This window comes from Pseudophryne corroboree, unplaced genomic scaffold (genome assembly GCF_028390025.1).
Source record: "Pseudophryne corroboree isolate aPseCor3 unplaced genomic scaffold, aPseCor3.hap2 scaffold_545, whole genome shotgun sequence".
In the NCBI taxonomy this organism is placed as follows: domain Eukaryota; kingdom Metazoa; phylum Chordata; class Amphibia; order Anura; family Myobatrachidae; genus Pseudophryne; species Pseudophryne corroboree.
Genome location: NW_026970145.1, coordinates 302,266 through 326,992, shown reverse-complemented (window position 1 = coordinate 326,992; position 24,727 = coordinate 302,266). Strand labels below are relative to the sequence as shown.

At 44.2% G+C, this 24,727-nt stretch overlaps 9 non-coding genes and 1 pseudogene across 9 annotated transcripts; 6 read left to right on the top strand and 4 right to left on the bottom strand.

Moving 5' to 3' along the window:
- Nucleotides 1-151: 151 nt before the first annotated feature.
- On the bottom strand, nucleotides 152-314 carry LOC135032502 (U1 spliceosomal RNA). Its single transcript, XR_010228015.1, has one exon. It is a non-coding gene; the product is annotated as a U1 spliceosomal RNA (small nuclear RNA).
- Nucleotides 315-466: 152 nt separating this feature from the next.
- On the bottom strand, nucleotides 467-630 carry LOC135032410 (U1 spliceosomal RNA). The gene has a single exon (XR_010227933.1). It is a non-coding gene; the product is annotated as a U1 spliceosomal RNA (small nuclear RNA).
- A 671-nt stretch (nucleotides 631-1,301) lies between these two features.
- LOC135032493 (U1 spliceosomal RNA) lies at nucleotides 1,302-1,464 on the bottom strand. The gene has a single exon (XR_010228007.1). It is a non-coding gene; the product is annotated as a U1 spliceosomal RNA (small nuclear RNA).
- A 144-nt stretch (nucleotides 1,465-1,608) lies between these two features.
- On the top strand, nucleotides 1,609-1,724 carry LOC135032543 (U5 spliceosomal RNA). The gene has a single exon (XR_010228047.1). It is a non-coding gene; the product is annotated as a U5 spliceosomal RNA (small nuclear RNA).
- Nucleotides 1,725-1,994: 270 nt separating this feature from the next.
- On the top strand, nucleotides 1,995-2,110 carry LOC135032544 (U5 spliceosomal RNA). The gene has a single exon (XR_010228048.1). It is a non-coding gene; the product is annotated as a U5 spliceosomal RNA (small nuclear RNA).
- Nucleotides 2,111-2,396: 286 nt separating this feature from the next.
- LOC135032554 (U5 spliceosomal RNA) lies at nucleotides 2,397-2,512 on the top strand. The gene has a single exon (XR_010228058.1). It is a non-coding gene; the product is annotated as a U5 spliceosomal RNA (small nuclear RNA).
- A 274-nt stretch (nucleotides 2,513-2,786) lies between these two features.
- Nucleotides 2,787-2,902, top strand: LOC135032542 (U5 spliceosomal RNA). Its single transcript, XR_010228046.1, has one exon. It is a non-coding gene; the product is annotated as a U5 spliceosomal RNA (small nuclear RNA).
- Nucleotides 2,903-3,177: 275 nt separating this feature from the next.
- Nucleotides 3,178-3,293, top strand: LOC135032559 (U5 spliceosomal RNA). Its single transcript, XR_010228062.1, has one exon. It is a non-coding gene; the product is annotated as a U5 spliceosomal RNA (small nuclear RNA).
- A 5,362-nt stretch (nucleotides 3,294-8,655) lies between these two features.
- Nucleotides 8,656-8,729, bottom strand: TRNAN-AUU (transfer RNA asparagine (anticodon AUU)). Its single transcript has one exon. It is a non-coding gene; the product is annotated as a tRNA-Asn (tRNA).
- Nucleotides 8,730-16,865: 8,136 nt separating this feature from the next.
- On the top strand, nucleotides 16,866-17,044 carry LOC135032540 (U1 spliceosomal RNA; annotated as a pseudogene).
- Nucleotides 17,045-24,727: the final 7,683 nt, after the last annotated feature.

Sequence of the window (24,727 nt, the reverse complement as noted above, 5' to 3'; positions counted from 1 at the left end):
TACCTGTAGTTTGCATTGTGCGTTGGAAGGCACGAAGTAAGCAGACGGGAGAAGTCAGGATAGTGCGCAAGGGCATAGAAGGGAGCGGCTCAAGAAAAGAGAAGTGGAAACAGACAGCAAACTAGGCTGGAGAGAGACCTGAGACAAAGAGATCTGAATTATACGAGAGCCGACCAAGGGAAACACAAATTATGCAGTCAAGTTTCCCACATTTGGGGAAATCGCAGGGGCAGCACAACCAGAGTGCAATGGGTGAGCCTTGCCCTGGGAGAAGCACCTTCATGATCATAGTATCTCACCTGGCAGGTAAGTAGGAGTTGGGCTAGAGCTGGGGAGGGTCGCTGCTCGGGTACCCCCCTGTCAAGAGAAAGAGATCCAACTGAGGCAGCACAAGGGAACTCTCGAAAGAAGAACAAGGCTAGAGGAAGATCTGAGATAAAGAAATCTGATTTTTACCAGAGCTGACCAGAGGAAAGCACAAACACAGTCCCCCACTACCACAAATAATGCAGTCGAGTTTCCCACATTTGGGGAAATCACAGGGGTCAGCATACCCAGAATGCAATGAATGAACCTCACACTGGGAGAACAATCTTCATGACCATGGTATCGCCTATGCAAAATAAGTATGATTTGGGATAGGGCTGGGGAGGGCCGCTGCTCAGGCACATCTCTGTCAAGTAAAGGAGATTCAACTGAGGCAGCACAAGGGAACTCTCATCTGGGGACAACAACTGCAGGGAGAACACATATTTTCAGATGAACATGGGAGGGCAGAAGGCTGCCTAATACTGAAGCACCCCCAAACAACAAACCAAATGCAACAACTAGTGCAAGCATTCCTGGGGAAAGGCCTGCAGCAGACGGATTTGCATATGGTGATGTCATCCAAACAGTGGGTCAAAGTTGGCTTCAACCCTCATCTGCATATGAAAAGAGAAAAGGGGCGTGCAGGGCATGGCGGCCTTTTGCGGCGCTTGGATGACCCCTAGTTCGCATTACACACCTCCACCCTCCTTCGGTGTGGGGCTCATGTTGGCTATGCCCCAGCCCCTGAAGATTTCAAGCTGATTTCTTGCAGCAGCTGGGCACTGTAACTGCTCCAGAGACGCTCTGTAAGGCAAGTAAAAGGGTGTGGGCCCTGCAGCACTACCTGTAGTTTGCATTGTGCGTTGGAAGGCACGAAGTAAGCAGACGGGAGAAGTCAGGATAGTGCGCAAGGGCATAGAAGGGAGCGGCTCAAGAAAAGAGAAGTGGAAACAGACAGCAAACTAGGCTGGAGAGAGACCTGAGACAAAGAGATCTGAATTATACGAGAGCCGACCAGGGGAAACACAAATTATGCAGTCAAGTTTCCCACATTTGGGGAAATCGCAGAAGCAGCACACCCAGAGTGCAATGGGTGAGCCTTGCCCTGGGAGAAGCACCTTCATGATCATAGTATCTCACCTGGCAGGTAAGTAGGAGTTGGGCTAGAGCTGGGGAGGGTCGCTGCTCGAGCATCCCCCTGTCAAGTAAAGGAGATTCAACTGAGTCAGCACAAAGGAACTCTCATCTGGGGACAACAACTGCAGGGAGAACACATATTTTCAGATAAAAATCTTGGTCATGCTCTGGTTTCTCTTCAGAACGAACAAATCTTTCGCCTTTTACTAAAGATTTCCGTGGAGAGGAGCAAAACCGAGTTTTATCTCAATTTTTGCATGCCCCATCTTTTTGGGGTTTCTTTTATCGGTTTAAAGATAGAATGAGTGTGCTTTAATGTAAGCTCATTTGCATAGAAATGACAGTAAATGTTTGTTTCTTTTCAAACAGAACTTTCTTGACCATGCTACTTGATTGAAAGATCTGGGAGCACATGGAATACAGTACAAACCATGCTTATAGCAAGGAGAAGACAGGTGAGAAATCTGCTTTCTTTCAAATTGGGCGCTCACTTTGATCTGAATGAGGACTGCTGGCACGGCACTCAGGCGACAGGTGGAATCTTGGTCATGCTCTGGTTTCTCTTCAGAACGAACAAATCTTTCGCCTTTTACTAAAGATTTCTGTGGAGAGGAGCAAAACTGAGCTTTATCTCAATTTTTGCATGCCCCATATTATTGGGGTTTCTTTTATCAGATTAAAGACAGAACGAGTGTGCTTTCTTGTTAGCTTTAATGTAAGTTTATTTGCATAACAATGACAATAAATGTCTGTTTCTTTTCAAGCAGAACTTTCTTGACCATACTAATTGCTTGAAAGATCTGGGAGCACATGGAAAAGAGTACAAACCATGCTTATAGCAAGGGGAAGTCTGGTGAGAAATCTGCTTTCTTTCTTTCAAATTGGGTGCTCATTTTGAGCTGAATGAGGACTGCTGGCATGGCACTCAGGCGACAGGTGGAATCTTAGTCATGCTCTGGTTTCTCTTCAGAACGAACAAATCTATCGCCTTTTATTAAAGATTTCCGTGGAGAGGAGCAAAACTGAGTTTTATCTCAATTTTTGCATGCCCCATCTTATTGGGGTTTCTTTTATCAGTTTAAAGATAGAACGAGTGTGCTTTAATGTAAGCTCATTTGCATAGAAATGACAGTAAATGTTTGTTTCTTTTCAAACAGAACTTTCTTGACTATACTAATTGCTTGAAAGATCTGGGAGCACATGGAAAAGAGTACAAACCATGTTTATAGCAAGGGGAAGCCTGGTGAGAAATCTGCTTTCTTTCTTTCAAATTGGGTGCTCACTTTGAGCTGAATGAGGACTGCTGGCATGGCACTCAGGCGACAGGTAGAATCTTGGTCATGCTCTGGTTTCTCTTCAGAACGAACAAATCTTTCGCCTTTTACTAAAGATTTCCGTGGAGAGGAGCAAAACTGAGTTTTATCTCAATTTTTGCATGCCCCATCTTATTGGGGTTTTATTTTATCGGTTTAAAGATAGAACGAGTGTGCTTTAATGTAAGCTCATTTGCATAGAAATGACAGTAAATGTTTGTTTCTTTTCAAACAGAACTTTCTTGACCACACTAATTGTTTGAAAGATCTGGGAGCACATGGAAAAGAGTACAAACCATGTTTATAGCAAGGGGAAGCCTGGTGAGAAATCTGCTTTCTTTCTTTCAAATTGGGTGCTCACTTTGAGCTGAATGAGAACTGCTGGCATGGCACTCAGGCGACAGGTGGAATCTTGGTCATGCTCTGGTTTCTCTTCAGAACTAACAAATATTTCGCCTTTTATTAAAGATTTCCGTGGAGAGGAGCAAAACTGAGTTTTATCTCAATTTTTGCATGCCCCATATTATTGGGGTTTCTTTTATCAGTTTAAAGACAGAACGAGTGTGCTTTCTTGTTAGCTTTAATGTAAGTTTATTTGCATAACAATGACAGTAAATGTTTGTTTCTTTTCAAACAGAACTTTCTTGACCATGCTACTTGCTTGAAAGATCTGGGAGCACATGGAAAACAGTACAAACCATGCAGTATCACAAGAGCCTTTATTTGATCTTTCATGAAGATAGAGCAGAATTGAGGACACGTCAACAATTTCTGCCAAAGGTGGTTCATCTTTCCACATGGTGTCTTTGGCCACTGACACCTTCGTTGAGTCAAAGTCTCTGGCTGTGGTCAGAACTTTGAAAATTTATGTCACCAGAACGGTTCAGATTAGGAAAACAGAGGCTCTGTTTGTCCTGTATGCTCCCAACAGGATTGGGTGTCCTGCTTCCATGCAGACCATTATGCGCTGGATCTGTGGTAAGATTCAGCATGCTCATTCCACGGCAGGATTGCCGTTACTGAATTAGGTGAAGACCCATTCTACTAGAAAGGTGGGTTCATCCTGGGCAGCTGGTCGGGGAGTCTCGGCATTGCAACTTTGTAGAGCAGCTATTTAGTAAACACTTTTGCTAAGTTTTACAAGTTTGATACCTTGGCTGATGATAACCTCAAGTTGGGTCATTCGGTGCTGCAGAGTCGTACGCACTCTCCCACCCGTTCAAGAGCTTTGGTATAACCCCATGGTTCTTAATGTGACCCCAGCATCCTCTAGGTCGTATGAGAAAATAGGATTTTAATACCTACCGGTAAATCCTTTTCTCTTAGTACGTAGAGGATGCTGGGCACCCGTCCCAGTCCATACTGTGTCTGCAGTTATTACTTGTGGTTATACACATGTTGTGTTATGGTTCTGGTCAGCTTTTTGCTGCAATTGTTCATGCCGTTGGCTTGTGTTCTGTTGAATGCCACGTTCTGCGGCATGCTTAAGGTGTGAGCTGGTAAGATGCTCACCTTAGTTTAACAATAAATCCTTTCCTCGAAATGTCCGTCTCCCTGGGCACAGTTCCTATAACTGGATTCTGGAGGAGGGGCAAAGAGGGAGGAGCCAGTTCACACCCTTTGAAAGTCTTAAAGTGCCCATGTCTCTTGCGGATCCCGTCTATACCCCATGGTTCTTAATGTGACCCCAGCATCCTCTATGGACTAAGAAAAAAGGATGCCCTTGTGTACTATCCTGACTTCTCCTCCCGTCTGCTTACTTTGTGCCTTCCAACGCACAATGCGAACTACAGGTGGTGCTGCAGGGCCCACACCCTTTTACTTGCCTTACAGAGCAGCTCTGGAGCTGTTACAGTGCCCAGCTGTTGCAAGAAATCAGCATGAATGCTTCAGGGGATGGGGCATGGCCAACATGAGCCCCACACCAAAGGAGGGTGGGGGTGTTTAATGCGAACTAGGGGTCATCCAAGCACTGCAAAAGGCCGCCATGCCCTGCATGCCCCTTTTCTCTTTTTATATGCAGATGAGGGTTCCAGCCAACTTTGGCCCACTGCTTGGATGACATCACCGTATGCAAATCCGTCTGCTGCAGACCTTCCCCCAGGAATGCTTGTACTAGTTGTTGGATATGGTTTGATATTTGATGGTGCTTAAGTATTAGGCAGCCTTCCGCCCTCCCATGTTCATCTGAAAAGATGTGGTCTCCCTGCAGTTGTTGTCCCCAGACGAGAGTTCCCTTGTGCTTCCTCAGTTGAATCTCCTTAACTTGACGGGGGAGGGGCTGCCCGAGCTGCCACCCTCCCCAGCCCTATCCCAACTCATACTTATTTTACATATTAGATCTCTTGATCATGAAGATTGTTCTCACAGGGTGAGGTTCATCCATTATATTTTAAAATAGGAAGGTACAAATTACATATTTGAATTGCATCTATGTGCTGGATTCAAATGCCCCCCCCCTTCCTTTCTCAATTGTGCCCGTCAGCAGCTATTCTTAGGTTGCTGCCAATGGGTGTGACACATTAATTTCTTCTGTGGGGTACACTGGACTCCACAAGGATTCACATTGGGGTGTAGAGTAGGATCTTGATCTGAGGCACCAACCGGCTCAAAGCTTTTGACTGTTCCCAAGATGCTCAGCGCATCCTCCTCTATAACCCCGCTTCCATGAACAGGGAGCTCAGTTTGTAGTTGGTGCCTTCAGTAGCAGGCCACTTAACAGGGGCCTGCCTCAGGCAGCCTATTCTTAGCTATTAATTTTGACAAGAAAAGAAGAACTTGTTTTATGATAATCTACAAGGGCTGCAGCAGGCTAGGTCTAATAGACATCTTTACTGCAGCTTCATCACTCCCAGCGGCGCTGTATACTCCCGTGCCCTGGTTGCTGGGTCACTGCAGCGGAGGCTCCGGTTTCTTCCTAAGGTCAGTCACACACACACACCGCCCTTCCGGATCACGAGGCCGCTGATAAAGGGGAGCGTGGCCGTAGGGGGTGGGCCGTGTGCGCACTGGGGTGGACACTGATTACTGGGCAGCCGCTCCACTAGCCACCAGGTACAGTTAAGGAGCACAGGTCTGGGGGTTTTTCTCCTATATTAACCCAATTTTGTACTGCCCGCAGCGCATTGTGATAGGTAATAGGGCCTGATTCAGGTTGGATTGCAATCACAATAAGCGATCCAACTGCAAAAATTGCTAAGAGCATATGCATGTGCCTGCATGCGATCGCCTCTGCCTGTCAATCGGGGCAGGGGGGGAGAGTGGGGTCAGCAACACTCCATTTCCAAGTCAGGGATGGAGCAGTGCGGGGGCAAGGCTTCAAAATGGGGTCTGCAATGGAGGAGACACAGGGGGCGTGGTCACAGCGGCTGTATGACATCACATTCAGCCGCTGTGATCACAAAAATGGTGGCGGCTTCCTGCGCGCACATACAGTCTGCACCAGCAGGAGGCTACACCATTGTTTATGATCACGCTGAACTGCAGTGCGACTGCAATTACAGCATGGTCAAGAAGGGAGGTGTCATACTGGGTGGCCATGCCCTGTCACTGTGCAGGAGCCAGCACCGCTTACACACTAGTCCCCGGGTGCAGCCCCCAACCCCCGGGACACCCGGAGCAACAAAATGTAGATTCAGGCCACCAGGCCACGCCCCTACCTATGAAATCATGCCTCCTTTTTACCATTGCGCTGCTTATTTGCACGCACTGCATTACAATCTCCCTCGCCACCTCTCTGGGTGTCACCAGTGATAGTGACACCTCTGCCATGCTTGTAGCAGCTGGTCCAAAGATCTATGCCTCAAGCCCTGAGTGTTTGCCCTTGTGACTTGTTGATCATGATAGCGAAGCAGATGCTTACAGAAAACTGCAGGGGCTTAGATTGAAAATAAAAAAAATTGATGGGTATAAGGTAGAGAGGAGCGGGTTCGGTTCTCCGAGAACCGAATTCCCCACGAACTCCACGTTGTTTACACTGGTCTGAGGCAGGCTCGGTTGTTCCCGCCTGACTCGGAAAACCTGAACAAGGGAAAATGTCATCATCCCGCTGTCGGATTCTCGCGAGATTCGGATATTATATATAGAGCTGCGCGTTGCCGCCATTTTTACTCGTGCATTGAAGAGAGAGCGGAGAGGACGTGGCTATGTTCTCTCAGTGGAAATCTCAATATCAGTGCTCAGTATCAGTGGTTACTTATTGCTGCTCAGTAATACTAGTAGTGTGTCTCTCCTGCTCAGTGTCAGTTCTCAGTAGTATCCTCATCAGTGCTCAGTATCACTGCTCATTGTCTTGTGCTGCATTGTGGTGCTCAGCATACTACAGTACATTACTAATAGTCCAGTGCTGCATCTTGCTGCTCAGTGTCAGTTCTAGTATCCTCATCAGTGCTCACTATCACTGCTCATTGCATTGTGGTGTTCTGTATACTACAGTAATATAGTAACATATAGTAACATAGTTTTTGAGGTTGAATAGAGGCAAATTGCCCATCGTGTTCAACCTGTTTTAAGTTGTGATGATTCTACATACTTGCTGAATAATGTTTTATGACTAGTTAGCTACTATAACTCATGTTACCCCCGGATTAACCTTGTTGATATTTTAAGTATTATAACCTTGGATAGCTTTTTCATTCAGAAATGTATCCATTCCTTTTTTAAATCCAATTACAGAGTCCGCCATTACCACCTTCCCTGGCAGGGAATTCCACATCCTGATTGCCCTAACAGTTAAGAACCCTTTCCTCCATTGCGTTCTGAACTTTCCTCCAGTCGCAGCGAGTGACCACGTGTTCTTTTAATAAATAATTCCTCTGATAACTCTTTGTTATGTATCTTTACATATTTGAAGATATTAATAATATCTCCTCTTAGGCACCTCTTTTCTAGTGTATACATATTCAGCCTAGTAAGTCTTTCCTTATAGTCCAGTACTTTTAGGCCTTTAATCAATTTAGTCTTCAGGATCTCTCGGACTTCCATGAGCAGCAGAGTAGTGCAATGGAAGGATGCTAGGCCCATAACCCAGAGGTCGATTGATCGAAACTATCCTCTGCTATGTGCATTTTTTTTTTATAATTAAAGTAATCAAAAACTGGGATTGATATTTTGGCTCTTTTATTTTTACTTAAAGTACAATAACTTTTATCATTTTAATTTGTTTTAATAGTATATTGACAGCATTGTTTTCTTTAAAAAATGCACTTAATTTTCTTTACCCTATTACTGAAATGGTAATTGACAAAAACAAACTACATTGTCACCAGAAGAGCAATGCAAAATGTACAAGTGATATATTAAAATCATCTTCCATCTTGAATTTCAATGATGCATTGGGACAACAATTTTGTGAGAAACATCTTCACCCATAAAGAAAGATTTTCTTAATTCCTTACCTGTGTGCTGATTAGATATTACCTTGTTTTCACATTAAACAGACTTCCACATGAGAAAGCAGCAAGGATGCAGTAACGTTTATGTTTCCTGGTGTCAACCTGTATTATTTCAGTAGACATTGAAATGAGGATGCATCTTGCTGCCTTTCCAATGTAGCAAGTTTAATTCAGTAATAGGTGAAAAAACATTCCTACAAAGGTGTTAATCAGAGACTTGGCTTTGTGGACACTTTTCAGAGAGCAAATTTGTTAGCATAAAAATAAAGTCAGAAAATGAAGAGCTGTTTAATCACTCAATTGGACTTTTCTGCCAGCATAATTTTTTTTTCTCTGCAACCCACTGCTAAATTGTGCTTCCTAGCTGTTTTTTATAAAATCACTTAATCAAATCTAACTCTGATTACATCAGAGAAGGCCAGGTACCCTACATCATAAGAGGGGGTTTGAAATTTTGACTTGTCTACTTAAAGATCACCAAAATCTGATCACAAGGTCAATTACATCCCTGGGTGGGATTGAACCACCAACCTTTTGGTTAATAGCCAAACATGCTAACCGATTGCACCACAGAGACACCTCGTAAAAGTTTATTCTGACAAAGGCTAATAAGCATCAATCTAGAACGTTTCCTAGAAAAACTTTAAAAAGTCAATAATCTGGAGAGTTTTTGTAAGAAACACATTGCTACTTTCCCATGATGAGTGAGTGCTTCAGGATCTCTTGCACTTACATAAGCAGCAGAGTACTGCAACGGAAGCATGCTGGGCCCATAACCCAGAGGTAGGCAGATTGAAACTATCTTCTGCTATATGCATTGTTTTTTGTTAATTAAAGTAATCCAAAACTGGGATTGATATTTTGGCTCTTTTATTTTTACTTAAAGTACAATAACTTTTACCATTTTAATTTGTTTTAATAGTATATTGACAGTATTGTTTTCTTTCAAAAATCCACTTAATTTTCTTTACCCTATTATTAAAATGGTAATTGACAAAAACAAACTACATTGTCACCAGAAGAGCAGTACAAAATGTACAAGTGATATATTAAAATCATCTTTCCACTTGAATTTCAATGATGCTTTGGTGCAACAATTTTTTGAGAAACATCTTCACCCATAAAGAAAGATTTTCTTAATTCCTTACCTGTGTGCTGATTAGATATCACCTTGTTTTCACATTAAACAGACTTCCCCATGAGGAAGCAGCAAGGATGCAGTGACGTTTATGTTTCCTGGTGTCAACCTGTATTATTTCAGTAGACATTGAAATGAGGATGCATCTTGCTGCCTTTCCAATGAAGCAAGTTTAATTCAGTAATAGGTGAAAAACCATTCCTACAAAGGTGTTAATCAGAGACTTGGCTTTGTGGACACTTTTCAGAGAGCAAATTTGTTAGCATAAACATAAAATCAGAAAATGAAGAGCTGTTTAATCACTCAATTGGACTTTTCTGCCAGCATAATTTTTTTTCTCTGCAACCCACTGCTAAATTGTGCTTCCTAGCTGTTTTTTATAAAATCACTTAATCAAATCTAACTCTGATTACATCAGAGAAGGCCAGGTACCCTACACCATAAGAGGGGGTTTGAAATTTTGACTTGTCTACTTAAAGATCACCAAAATCTGATTACAAGGTCAAATACATCCCTGGGTGGGATTGAACCACCAACCTTTTGGTTAAAAGCCAAACATGCTAACCGATTGCGCCACATAGACACCTTGCAAAAGTAGATACTGACAAAGGCTAATAAGCATTCATCTAGAACGTTTCCTAGAAAAACTTTAAAAAGTCAATAATCTGGAGAATTTTTGTAAGAAACACATTGGTACTTTCCCATGATGAGTGAGTGCTTCAGGATCTCTTTCACTTACATGGGCTATTAACCAAAAGGTTGGTGGTTCAATCCCACCCAGGGATGTAATTGACCTTGTGATCAGATTTTGGTGATCTTTAAGTAGACAAGTCAAAATTTCAAACCCCCTCTTATGGTGTAGGGTACCTGGCCTTCTCTGACATAATCAGAGTTAGATTTAATTAAGTGATTTTATAAAAAACAGCTAGGAAGCACAATTTAGCAGTGGGTTGCAGAGAAAAAAATAACATTTTAAACCTACCGGTAAAAATTTTTTCTCGTAGTCCGTAGAGGATGATGGGGACTCCGTAAGGACCATGGGGGATAGACGGGCTCCGCAGCAGACATGGGCACTTTAAGAAAGACTTTAGATCTGGGTGTGCACTGGCTCCTCCCTCTATGCCCCTCCTCCATACCTCAGTTAGAGAAACTGTGCCCAGAGGAGACGGACAGTACGAGGAAAGGATTTTTGTTAATCCAAGGTCAAGATTCATACCAGCCACACCAATCACACCGTATAACTTGTGATATACTACCCAGTTAACAGTATGAAAACAACATAGCATCAGTCCAAGACCGATGAAAACTAACATATAACCCTTATGTAAGCAATAACTATATACAAGTCTTGCAGAAGTAGTCCGCACTTGGGACGGGCACCCAGCATCCTCTACGGACTACGAGAAAAAGATTTACCGGTAGGTTTAAAATCTTATTTTCTCTTACGTCCTAGAGGATGCTGGGGACTCCGTAAGGACCATGGGGATTATACCAAAGCTCCCAAACGGGCTCCTGCGGATGACTCTGCAGCACCGATTGAGCAAACAGGAGGTCCTCCTCAGCCAGGGTATCAAACTTATAGAACTTTGCAAAGGTGTTTGAACCCGACCAAGTAGCAGCTCGGCACAGCTGTAGTGCCGAGACCCCTCGGGCAGCTGCCCAAGAAGAGCCCACCTTCCTAGTGGAATGGGCCTTGACTGAATTAGGCAACGGCAATCCCGCCATAGAATGCGCCTGCTGAATCGTGTTACAGATCCAGAGAGCAATAGTCTGCTTTGAAGCAGGGGTGCCAATCTTGTTGGCTGCATACAGGACAAACAGTGCTTCTGTTTTTCTGACTCTAGCCGTTCTGGCCACGTAAATTTTCAAAGCCCTGACCACATCAAGGGACTCGGAATCCTCCAAGTCACGCGTAGCCACAGGCATCACGATAGGTTGGTTCATATGAAAGGATGAGTCCACTTTTAGCAGGAATTGAGGACGGGTCTGCAATTCCGCTCTATCCATATGGAAAACCAGATAGGGGATTTTATGTGATAAAGCTGCTAATTCCGACACTCGCCTAGCGGAAGCCAAGGCTAATAACATGACCACCTTCCAAGTGAGATATTTAAACTCCACCATTTTAAGTGGTTCAAACCATAACCTTAACACCACGTTAAGGTCCCAAGGGACCACCGGAGGTACAAAAGGAGGCTGAATATGCAGTACTCCCTTCACAAAAGTTTGTACTTACTTCAGGAAGAGAGGCCAATTCCTTTTGAAAGAAAATGGATAAGGCCAAAATCTGAACCTTAATAGAGCCTAATTTTAGGCCCAAATTCACTCCAGTTTGTAGGAAGTGAAGGAAGTGGCCCAGGTGGAATTCTTCCGTATGAGCATTCCTGGCCTCACACCAAGAAACATATTTTCGCCATATACAGTGATAATGTTTAGATGTCACGTCCTTCCTAGCCTTTATTAGCGTAGGAATGACCTCATCTGGAATACCCTTTTCCGCTAGGATCCGGCGTTCAACCGCCATGCCGTCAAACGCAGCCGCGGTAAGTCTTGGAACAGACAGGGCCCCTGTTGCAACAGGTCCTGTCTTAGAGGAAGTGGCCACGGATCTTCTGTGAGCATTTCCTGCAGATCTGGATACCAGGTCCTTCGCGGCCAATCTGAAACAATGAGAATTGTTCTTACTCCTCTTTTTCTTACTATTATCAACACCTTGGGTATGAGAGGTAGAGGAGGAAATACATAGACCGACCGGAACACCCACGGTGTCACTAGGGCGTCTACAGCTACTGCCTGAGGGTCTCTTGACCTGGTGCAATACCTCTGTAGCTTTTTGTTGAGGCGGGACGCCATCATGTCTATCTGGAACAGTCCCCACCGACTTGCAATCTGTGCGAAGACTTCCTGATGGAGTCCCCACTCTCCTGGATGTAGGTTGTGTCTGCTGAGGAAGTCTGCTTCCCAGTTGTCCACTCCCGGAATGAACACTGCTGACAGTGCGCTTACATGATTCTCCGCCCAGCGAAGAATTCTGGTGGCTTCCGCCATCGCCACTCTGCTCCTTGTGCCGCCTTGGCGGTTTACATGAACTACTGCGGTGACGTTGTCTGACTGGATCAGAACTGGTTGGTCGCGAAGTAAGGTCTCCGCTTGACATAGGGCGTTGTATATGGCCCTTAGCTCCAGGATGTTGATGTGAAGACAAGTCTCCTGACTTGACCAAAGACCTTGGAAATTTCTTCCCTGTGTGGCTGCTCCCCAACCTCGGAGGCTCGCGTTCGTGGTCACCAGGATCCAGTCCTGAATGCCGAACCTGCGGCCCTCTAGAAGGTGAGCACTCTGCAGCCACCACAGGAGAGATACCCTGGCCCTGGGGGACAGGGTGATCAACTGATGAATCTGTAGATGTGACCCGGACCACTTGTCCAGTAGGTCCCATTGCAAGATCCTCACATAGAACCTGCCGAAGGGAATGGCCTCGTATGATGCCACCATCATTCCCAGGACTCGAGTGCAGTGATGCACTGACACCTGTTTTGGTTTCAATAGGTTCCTGACCAGAGTCATGAGTTCCTGGGCCTTTTCTATCGGAAGATAAACCCTTTTCTGGTCCGTATCCAGAATAATGCCCAAGCAAAGTCAGACGAGTCGTAGGAACCAACTGCGACTTCGGGATATTGAGAATCCAGCCGTGTTGCTGTAACACCTTCAGTGAAAGTTATACGCTGTTCAGCAACTGCTCTCTTGATCTCGCTTTTATGAGGAGATCGTTCAAGTACGGGATAATTGTGACACCTTGCTTTCGCAGGAGCACCATAATTTCCGTCATTACCTTGGTGAAAATTCTTGGAGAAAATTCTGGAGAGACCAAACGGCAACGTCTGAAATTGGTAATGACAATACTGTACCGCAAATCTTAGGTACGCCTGATGAGGTGGATAAATGAGTACATGAAGGTATGCATCCTTTATGTCCAGAGATATCATAAAATCCCCCCCTTCTAGGCTGGCGATGACCGCTCTTAGCGATTCCATCTTGAACTTGAACCTTTTCAAGTATAGGTTCAGGGATTTTAAATTTAATATGGGTCTGACCAAACCGTCCGGTTTTGGGACTACAAACAGGGTCGAATAATTTCCCTTTCCTTGTTGAAGCAGGGGAACCTTGACCACCACCTGTTGAAGATACAATTTGTGAATTGCATTTAACACTATCTCCCTTTCCTGGGGAGAAGATGGTAGGGCCGATTTGAAAAACCGGCGAGGAGGCACCTCTTCGAATTTCAGCTTGTAACCCTGAGAAACAATTTCTATTGCCTAGGGATCCACCTGCGAATGAACCCAGATGTGGCTGAAAACTCGAAGACGTGCCCCCAACTGGGCGGACTCCTTTAGCGGAGCCCCAGCGTCATGCAGTGGATTTTGTAGAGGCCGGGGAGGACTTCTGTTCCTGGGAACTAGCTGTGTTGTGCAGCTTCTTCCCTCTGCCCTTACCTCTGGCAAGAAACGACGCACCTCGTACTTTCTTGTTTCTCTGTGATCGAAAGGACTGCATTTGATAATGTGGTGCTTTCTTAGGCTGTGAGGGAATATAAGGCAAAAAATTTGATTTACCAGCTGTAGCTGTGGAGACTAGGTCCGAGAGACCTTCCCCAAACAATTCCTCACCCCTGTAAGGTAAAACCTCCATATGCCTTTTTGAGTCGGCATCACCTGTCCATTGCCGGGTCCATAGGACTCATCTAGCAGAAATCGACATAGCGTTTATTCTAGAACCCAGTAGACTAATGTCACTTTGAGCATCTCTCATATATAGGACAGCATCTTTTATATGCCCTATGGTCAATAACATAGCATCCTTATCTAGGGTCTCAATCTCTGCTGATAAGGTATCTGTCCATGCTGCCACCGCGCTACAACCCCGGCCGACGCAATTGCCGGTCTGAGTAAGGTACCAGAATGTGTGTAAATGGACTTTAGGGTAACCTCCTGCTTGCGGTCAGCAGGGTCCCTGATGGTAGCCGTATCCTGGGATGGCAGCGCTACCTTTTTGGATAAGCGTGTCAATGCTTTATCCACCCTAGGGGAGGATTCCCACCGTATCCTGTCCATTGGCGGGAAAGGATACGCCATAAGAATCCTTTTGGGAATCTGCAGCTTTTTGTCTGAAGATTCCCAAGCTTTTTCACATAATTCGTTCAACTCATGTGAGGGGGGAAAGGTTATCTCAGGTTTCTTTCCCTTATACATGTGTACCCTCGTGTCAGGGACAGGGGACTCTGTGATGTGCAAAACATCTTTTAGTGCAATAATCATATATCGAATACATTTAGCCAATTTTGGCTGTAACTTTGCATCATAGTAGTCGACACTGGAGTCAGAATCCGTGTCGGTATCTGTGTCAACTATTTGGGATAGTGGGCGCTTTTGAGACCCGAAGGTCCCTGCGACATAGGGACAGGCATGGGTTGACTCCCTGACTGTTCCCTAGCTTCAGCTTTGTCTAATCTCTTGTGTAATAAGTTTACATTAGCACTTAAAACATTCCACATATCCATCCAGTCAGGTGTCGGCGTTGTCGATGGAGACACCACATTAATTTGCTCCTGCTCCTCTCTAGGAGAGCCTTCTACCTCAGACATGTCGACACACGTGTACCGACACACCATACACTCAGGGAATCCTCTTATCTGAGGACAGTTCCCCAACAAGGCCCTTTGGAGAGACAGAGAGAGAGAGTATGCCAGCACACACCCCAGCGCTATATGACCCAGGAAAAAAACACAATAATTTTATGTTTACCCAGTAGCGCTGTATTTCCATATATATATGCGCCTAATTATGTGCCCCCCTCTTCTTTAAGACCCTCTTTCTACCGTGGTATAAGCAGGGGAGAGTCCGTGGAGCTTCCCCTCAGCGGTGCCGTGGAGAAAATGGCGCTGGTGAGTGCTGAGGGAGAAGCCCCACCCCCTCAGCGACGGGCTTCTGTCCCGCTCAAATATAGTAAAAAAATGGCGGGGGCTCTTATATATATATATACAGTGCCTAGCTGCATATATATTTAATTTGCCAAAGAGAGGTCTATATTGCTGCCCAGGGCGTCCCCCCTGCGCCCTTCACCCTTACACTGACTGCCGTGTGAGAGGTGTATGGGAGCAATGGAGCACAGCTTTACTGCTGTGCGTTACCTCAGTGAAGATCATGAAGTCTTCCGCCGCCTCTGAAGTCTTCTTTTCTTCTCATACTCACCCGGCTTCTATCTTCCGGCTCTGCGAGGGGGACGGCGGCGCGGCGCTGGGACGGACGGCGAGGGTGAGACCTGCGTACCGATCCCTCTGGAGCTAATGCTGTACAGTAGCCTAAGAAGCAGAGCCTATCAACTCACAGAAGTAGGTGTGCATCTCTCCCCTCCGCCCCTCGATGCAGAGAGTCTGTTGCCAGCAGGCTCCCTGAAAATAAAAAAATCTAACAAATATACTTTCTGTCAGGAAACTCAGGAGAACTCCCTGAAAAGCACCCAGTCTCCACTGGGCACAGTAGTAAACTGAGGTCTGGAGGAGGGGCATAGAGGGAGGAGCCAGTGCACACCCAGATCTAAAGTCTTTCTTAAAGTGCCCATGTCTCCTGCGGAGCCCGTCTATCCCCCATGGTCCTTACGGAGTCCCCAGCATCCTCTAGGACGTAAGAGAAAAATTATGCTGGCAGAAAAATCCAATTGAGTGATTAAACAGCTCCAGAGCTGCTCTGTAAGGCAAGTAAAAGGGTGTGGGCCCTGCAGCACTACCTGTAGTTTGCATTGTGCATTGGAAGCCTAGTTTGCTGTCTGTTTCCACTTCTTTTTTCTTGAGCCCCTCCCGTCTATACCCTTGTGCACTATCCTGACTTCTCCTCCCCTCTGCTTACTTTGTGCCTTCCAAAGCACAATGCAAACTACAGGTAGTGCTGCAGGGCCCACACCCTTTTACTTGCCTTACAGAGCAGCTCTTGAGCTGTTACAGTGCCCAGCTGCTGCAAGAAATCAGCGTGAATGCTTCAGGGGCTGGGGCATGGCCAACATGAGCCCCACACCGAAGGAGGGTGGGGGTGTTTAATGCGAACTAGGGGTCTTGCACAATGCGAACTACAGGTAGTGCTGCAGGGCCCACACCCTTTTACTTGCCTTACAGAGCAGCTCTGGAGCTGTTACAGTGCCCAGCTGCTGCAAGAAATGTGAACTAGGGGTCATCCAAGTGCCGCAAAAGGCCGCCATGCCCTGCACGCCCCTTTTCTCTTTTCATATGCAGACGAGGGTTGAAGCCAACTTTGACCCACTGCTTGGATGACATCGCCATATGCAAATCCATCTGCTGCAGGCCTTCCCCCAGGAATGCTTGCACTAGTTGTTGCATTTGGTTTGTTGTTTGGGGGTGCTTCAGTATTAGGCAGCCTTCTGCCCTCCCATGTTCATCTGAGAATATGTGTTCTCCCTGCAGTTGTTGTCCCCAGATGAGAGTTCCCTTGTGCTGCCTCAGTTGAATCTCCTTTACTTGACAGAGATGTGCCTGAGCAGAGGCCCTCCCCAGCCCTATCCCAAATCATACTTATTTTGCATAGGAGATACCATGGTCATGAAGACTGTTCTCCCAGGGAGCGTTTCATTCATTGCATTCTTGGTATGCTGACCCCTGTGATTTCCCCAAATGTGGGAAACTCGACTGCATTATTTAATGCGAACTAGGGGTCATCCAAGCACCGCAAAAGGCCGCCATGCCCTGCATACCCCTTTTCTCTTTTCATAAGCAGACGAGGTTTGAAGCCAACTTTGACCCACTGCTTGGATGACATCACTTGCTGCCTTTCCAATGAAGCAAGTTTAATTTAATAATAGGTGAAAAACCATCCCTACAAAGGTGTTAATCAGATACTTGGCTTTGTGGACACTTTTCAGAGCACAAATTTGTTAGCATAAAATAAAGCCAGAAAATGAAGAGCTGTTTAATCACTCAATTGGATTTTTCTGCCAGCATATTTCTTTTTCTCTGCAACCCACTGCTAAATTGTGCTTCCTAGCTGTTTTTATAAATTCACTGAATCAAATCTAACTCTGATTACATCAGAGAAGGCCAGGTACCCTACACCATAACAGGGGGTTTGAAATTTTGACTTGTCTACTTAAAGATCACCAAAATCTGATAACAAGGTCAATTAAGTCCCTGGGTGGGATAGAACCACCAACCTTTTGGTTAATAGCCTTACACACTAACTGATTGCGCCACAGCAACACTTTGCAAAAGTCCATACTGACAAAGGCTAATAAGCATTCATCTAGAACGATTCCTAGAAACATTTTAAAAAGTCAATAATGTGGAGAGTTTTTGTAAGATGTTTCTTCCATCAACCAATGAAGAAACACATTGGTACTTTCCCATGATGAGTGAGTGCTTCAGGATCTCTTGCACTTACATGTGCAGCAGAGTACTGTAATGGAAGCATGCTGGGTCCATAACCCAGAGGTAGGCAGATTGAAACTATCCTCTGCTATATGCATTTTTTTTTGTTAATTAAAGTAATCCAAAACTGGGATTGATATTTTTGCTCTTTTATTTTTACTTAAAGTACAATAACTTTTACCATTTTAATTTGTTTTAATAGTATATTGACAGTATTGTTTTCTTTCAAAAATCCAATTAATTTTCTTTACCCGATTATTAAAATGGTAATTGACAAAAACAAACTACATTGTCACCAGAAGAGCAATACAAAATGTACAAGTGATATATTAAAATCATCTTTCCAGCTTGAATTTCAATGATGCATTGGGGCAACGATTTTGTGAGAAACATCTTCACCCTTAAATAAAGATTTTCTTAATTCCTTACCTGTGTGCTAATTAGATATCACCTTGTTTTCACATTAAACAGACTTCCACATGAGAAAACAGCAAAGATGCAGTGGCGTTAATGTTTCCTGGTGTCAACCTGTATTATTTCCGTAGATATTGAAATGAGGATGCATCTTGCTGCCTTTCCAATGAAGCAAGTTTAATTTAGTAATAGGTGAAAAACCATCCCTACAAAGATGTTAATCAGATACTTGGCTTTGTGGACACTTTTCAGATAACAAATTTGTTATCATAAAAATAAAGCCAGAAAATGAAGAGCTGTTTAATCACTCAATTGGATTTTTCTGCCAGCATTTTTCTTTTTCTCTGCAACCCACTGCTAAATTGTGCTTCCTAGCTGTTTTTTTTTATAAAATCACTTAATCAAATCTAACTCTGATTACATCAGAGAAGGCCAGGTACCCTACACCATAAGAGGGGGTTTGCAATTTTGACTTGTCTACTTAAATATCACCAAAATCTGATCACAAGGTCAATTACGTCCCTGGGTGGGATTGAACCACCAACCTTTTGATAAATAGCTGAACACACTAACCGATTGCGCCACAGAGACACTTTGCAAAAAGTACATACTGACAAAGACTAATAAGCATTCATCTAGAACGTTTCCTAGAAAAACTTTAAAAAGTCAATAATCTGGAGAGTTTTTGTAAGATGTTTCTTCCAGCAACCAATGAAGAAACACATTGGTACTTTCGCATGATGAGTGAGTGCTTCAGGATCTCTTGCACTTACATGTGCAGCAGAGTACTGCAATGGAAGCATGCTGGGCCCATAACCCAGAGGTAGGCAGATTGAAACTATCCTTTGCTATATGCATTATTTTTTTGTTCATTAAAGTAATCCAAAACTGGGATTGATATTTTAGCTTTTATTTTTACTTAAAGTACAATAACTTTTACCATTTTAATTTGTTTTAATAGTATATTGACAGTATTGTTTTCTTTAAAAAATCCAAGCCACTGCATCTTTGCTGTTTTCTCATATGGAAGTCTGTTTAATGTGAAAACAAGGTGATATCTAATTAGCACACAGGTAAGGAATTAAGAAAATCTTTATTTAAGGGTGAAGATGTTTCTCACAAAATCGTTGCCCCAATGCGTCATTGAAATTCAAGCTGGAAAGATGATTTTAATATATCACTTGTACATTTTGTATTGCTCTTCTGGTGACAATGTAGTTTGTTTTTGTCAATTACCATTTTAATAATCGGGTAAAGAAAATTAATTGGATTTTTGAAAGAAAACAATACTGTCAATATACTATTAAAACAAATTAAAATGGTAAAAGTTATTGTACTTTAAGTAAAACTAAAAGCTAAAATATCAATCCCAGTTTTGGATTACTTTAATGAACAAAAAAAAATGCATATAGCAAAGGATAGTTTCAATCTGCCTACCTCTGGGTTATGGGCCCAGCATGCTTCCAGTGCAGTACTCTGCTACACATGTAAGTGCAAGAGATCCTGAAGCACTCACTCATCATGCGAAAGTACCAATGTGTTTCTTCATTGGTTGCTGGAAGAAACATCTTACAAAAACTCTCCAGATTATTGACTTTTTAAAGTTTTTCTAGGAAACGTTCTAGATGAATGCTTATTAGTCTTTGTCAGTATGTACTTTTTGCAAAGTGTCTCTGTGGCGCAATCGGTTAGTGTGTTCAGCTATTAATCAAAAGGTTGGTGGTTTAATCCCACCCAGGGACGTAATTGACCTTGTGATCAGATTTTGGTGATATTTAAGTAGACAAGTCAAAATTGCAAACCCCCTCTTATGGTGTAGGGTACCTGGCCTTCTCTGATGTAATCAGAGTTAGATTTGATTAAGTGATTTTATAAAAAAACAGCTAGGAAGCACAATTTAGCAGTGGGTTGCAGAGAAAAAGAAAAATGCTGGCAGAAAAATCCAATTGAGTGATTAAACAGCTCTTCATTTTCTGGCTTTATTTTTATGATAACAAATTTGTTCTCTGAAAAGTGTCCACAAAGCCAAGTATCTGATTAACATCTTTGTAGGGATGGTTTTTCACCTATTACTAAATTAAACTTGCTTCATTGGAAAGGCAGCAAGATGCATCCTCATTTCAATATCTACGGAAATAATACAGGTTGACACCAGGAAACATTAACGCCACTGCATCTTTGCTGTTTTCTCATGTGGAAGTCTGTTTAATGTGAAAACAAGGTGATATCTAATTAGCACACAGGTAAGGAATTAAGAAAATCTTTATTTAAGGGTGAAGATGTTTCTCACAAAATCGTTGCCCCAATGCATCATTGAAATTCAAGCTGGAAAGATGATTTTAATATATCACTTGTACATTTTGTATTGCTCTTCTGGTGACAATGTAGTTTGTTTTTGTCAATTACCATTTTAATAATCGGGTAAAGAAAATTAATTGGATTTTTGAAAGAAAACAATACTGTCAATATACTATTAAAACAAATTAAAATGGTAAAAGTTATTGTACTTTAAGTAAAAATAAAAGAGCAAAAATGTCAATCCCAGTTTTGGATTACTTTAATTAACAAAAAAAATGCATATAGCAGAGGATAGTTTCAATCTGCCTACCTCTGGGTTATGGACCCAGCATGCTTCCATTACAGTACTCTGCTGCACATGTAAGTGCAAGAGATCCTGAAGCACTCACTCATCATGGGAAAGTACCAATGTGTTTCTTCATTGGTTGATGGAAGAAACATCTTACAAAAACTCTCCAGATTATTGACTATTTAAAGTTTTTATAGGAAACGTTCTAGATGAATGCTTATTAGCCTTTGTCAGTATGTACTTTTGAAAAGTATCGCTGTGGCGCAATCAGTTAGTGTGTACGGCAATTAACCAAAAGGTTGGTGGTTCAATCCCACCCAGGGACGTAATTGACCTTGTTATCAGATTTTGTTGATCTTTAAGTAGACAAGTCAAAATTTCAAAAACCCCTGTTATGGTGTAGGGTACCTGGCCTTCTCTGATGTAATCAGAGTTAGATTTGATTCAGTGATTTTATAAAAACAGCTAGGAAGCACAATTTAGCAGTGGGTTGCAGAGAAAAAGAAATATGCTGGCAAAAAAATCCAATTGAGTGATTAAACAGCTCTTCATTTTCTGGCTTTATTTTTATGCTAACAAATTTGTTCTCTGAAAAGTGTCCACAAAGCCAAGTATCTGATTAACATCTTTGTAGGGATGGTTTTTCACCTATTACTAAATTAAACTTGCTTAATTGGAAAGGCAGCAAGATGCATCCTCATTTCAATATCTACTGAAATAATACAGGTTGACACCAGGAAACATCAACGCCACTGCATCCTTGCTGCTTTCTCATGTGGAAGTCTGTTTAATGTGAAATCAAGGAGATATCTAATTAGCACACAGGTAAGGAATTAAGAAAATCTTTATTTAAGGGTGAAGATGTTTCTCACAAAATCGTTGCCCCAATGCATCATTGAAATTCAAGCTGGAAAGATGATTTTAATATATCACTTGTACATTTTGTATTGCTCTTCTGGTGACAATGTAGTTTGCTTTTGTCAATTACCATTTTAATAATCGGGTAAAGAAAATTAATTGGATTTTTGAAAGAAAACAATACTGTCAATATACTATTAAAACAAATTAAAATGGTAAAAGTTATTGTACTTTAAGTAAAAATAAAAGAGCAAAAATATCAATCCCAGTTTTGGATTACTTTAATTAACAAAAAAAAATGCATATAGCAGAGGATAGTTTCAATCTGCCTACCTCTGGGTTATGGACCCAGCATGCTTCCATTACAGTACTCTGCTGCACATGTAAGTGCAAGAGATCCTGAAAGGATCATGGGAAAGTACCAATGTGTTTCTTCATTGGTTGATGGAAGAAACATCTTACAAAAACTCTCCACATTATTGACTTTTTAAAATGTTTCTAGGAATCGTTCTAGATGAATGCTTATTAGCCTTTGTCAGTAACTACTTTTGCAAAGTGTCGCTGTGGCGCAATCAGTTAGTGTGTAAGGCTATTAACCAAAAGGTTGGTGGTTCAATTCCACCCAGGGACTTAATTGACCTTGTTATCAGATTTTGGTGATCTTTAAGTAGACAAGTCAAAATTTCAAACCCCCTGTTATGGTGTAGGGTACCTGGCCTTCTCTGATGTAATCAGAGTTAGATTTGATTCAGTGATTTTATAAAAACAGCTAGGAAGCACAATTTAGCAGTGGGTTGCAGAGAAAAAGAAATATGCTGGCAGAAAAATCCAATTGAGTGATTAAACAGCTCTTCATTTTCTGGCTTTATTTTTATGCTAACTAATTTGTTCTCTGAAAAGTGTCCACAAAGCCAAGTATCTGATTAACATCTTTGTAGGGATGGTTTTTCACCTATTACTAAATTAAACTTGCTTCATTGGAAAGGCAGCAAGATGCATCCTCATTTCAATATCTACGGAAATAATACAGGTTGACACCAGGAAACATTAACGCCACTGCATCTTTGCTGTTTTCTCATGTGGAAGTCTGTTTAATGTGAAAACAAGGTGATATCTAATTAGCACACAGGTAAGGAATTAAGAAAATCTTTATTTAAGGGTGAAGATGTTTCTCACAAAATCGTTGCCCCAATGCATCATTGAAATTCAAGCTGGAAAGATGATTTTAATATATCACTTGTACATTTTGTATTGCTCTTCTGGTGACAATGTAGTTTGTTTTTGTCAATTACCATTTTAATAATCGGGTAAAGAAAATTAAGTGGATTTTTGAAAGAAAACAATACTGTCAATTATAAGGGCACGGTCGTGCCCTTATATTAAGGCTGAATCGAACAAACGGAATTCTCCCATAGGGAACTTCTGAGATGGGGGCATGGTGTTTGAGGGGCTACACCTCAAAACTGATTGGACGTACTGAGCTGAAATTTGGCATGGACGCGTAGAATCGTCACCCGCTGCTGCAGGACAAATTTCAGGGCAAAATAATAAAAAATGAGGAATTGGGAGTAAGCTAAAGTTCCAACTGTCAGTTTTTTTCTGCCACTCCCTCTGTGGCTTTTTGACAACGTTTTCCCATAGAGTGAATGAAGATTTTTTTGGGAAGGCATAACTCAGGATAGAGGACGAATTAAGACTTGGGGTTTGTTTTACTAGATAGAGTATGCCCCAGTGTAGTGCCTTTTGGGGTTGTGGTTTTTCAGAAAGTTATAGGGTTTTTTTAATTAAGAGAAATATGCCCCATTATAGAGATAGGGCATTTCAATTTGTTGCGCCTGCGCAGTGACCGCCAGCAGGGGGTGTACAGAGAGTAGCTCTGGCAGTTGGGCACGAGGAGACAGAGCGGGAAGGAGTCACGTGGAGCTGCAGGAGGACAGCCAGCGGTTCCCGGCGTGTGAGTTCATTGAGGTCCATGAAGCGGGAGGAGATCGTAGCACTGGGTGAGTTCTGTCAGGCAGCCCACCGCTGTGTACCCAGCTTCCACTTCTCCCCCGCGTGTCCGGCCACCCTCCCCTCCCGCCCGCCCGGCCACCCTCCCCTCCCGCCCGCCCGCCCGCTCGCTCGCCCCGCCCGCTCGCCCGCTGTGTGCCCGGCCGCCCGCCGGACCTTCCCTGGTGGCTGCCTGCGTCTCCTCCCCGCGTCAGTGGTGCGGCTGGCAGTAGGAGGCGCCTCGGGCAGCTGTGTCCGGCCACTCCTCCCTCCTCCTCCTCCCGCTGTGTCCGGCCCTCCCCTCCCTGCAGTATGCGGTATTTATCAAGGTCTCTATGGTCACCAGTCACCCCCCCCTCCCCCTCTTGCCCTCCCTGCTGTGTGTCCGTCTCCCTCCCCCCCCCCCCCTGCTGTGTGTCCGTCGCCCCCCCCCCTTGCCCTCCCTGCTGTGTGTCCCCCCCCCCTCCTCCCTGCAGTGTGTTCCCCCCCGCGCCCTCCCTGCTGTGTGTCCGGCCACCCTCCCCTCCTCCCGCTGTGTCCGGCCACCCTCCCCTCCTCCCGCTGTGTCCGGCCACCCTCCCCTCCTCCCGCTGTGTCCGGCCCCCCCCCTCCCGCTGTGTCCGGCCACCCCCCCCTCTCGCTGTGTCCGTCCACCCCCCCCTCCCGCTGTGTCCGGCCACCCCCCCCCTCCCGCTGTGTCCGGCCACCCCCCCTCCTCCCGCTGTGTCCGGCCACCCCCCCTCCTCCCGCTGTGTCCGGCCACCCCCTCCTCCCGCTGTGTCCGGCCACCCCCCCCTCCTCCCGCTGTGTCCGGCCACCCCCCCTCCTCCTCTCTGCTGTGTGTCCGTTCTCCCCCCGCCCTCCCTACTGTGTGTCCGTCCCCCCCCCCGCCCTCCCTGCTGTCCGTCCCCCCCGCCCTCCCTGCAGCGCCTGACACACGCACACGCAGCGCCTGACACACACGCACACACGCAGCACCTGACACACACACACAGACGCAGCACCTGACACTCACACGGACCTGACACACACGCACACACTCACACGCAGCGCCTTACACACACAGACACGCAGCGCCTGACACACACAGACACGCAACGCCTGACACACACACACTCACGCACCTGACACACACACTCACGCACCTGACACACACACACA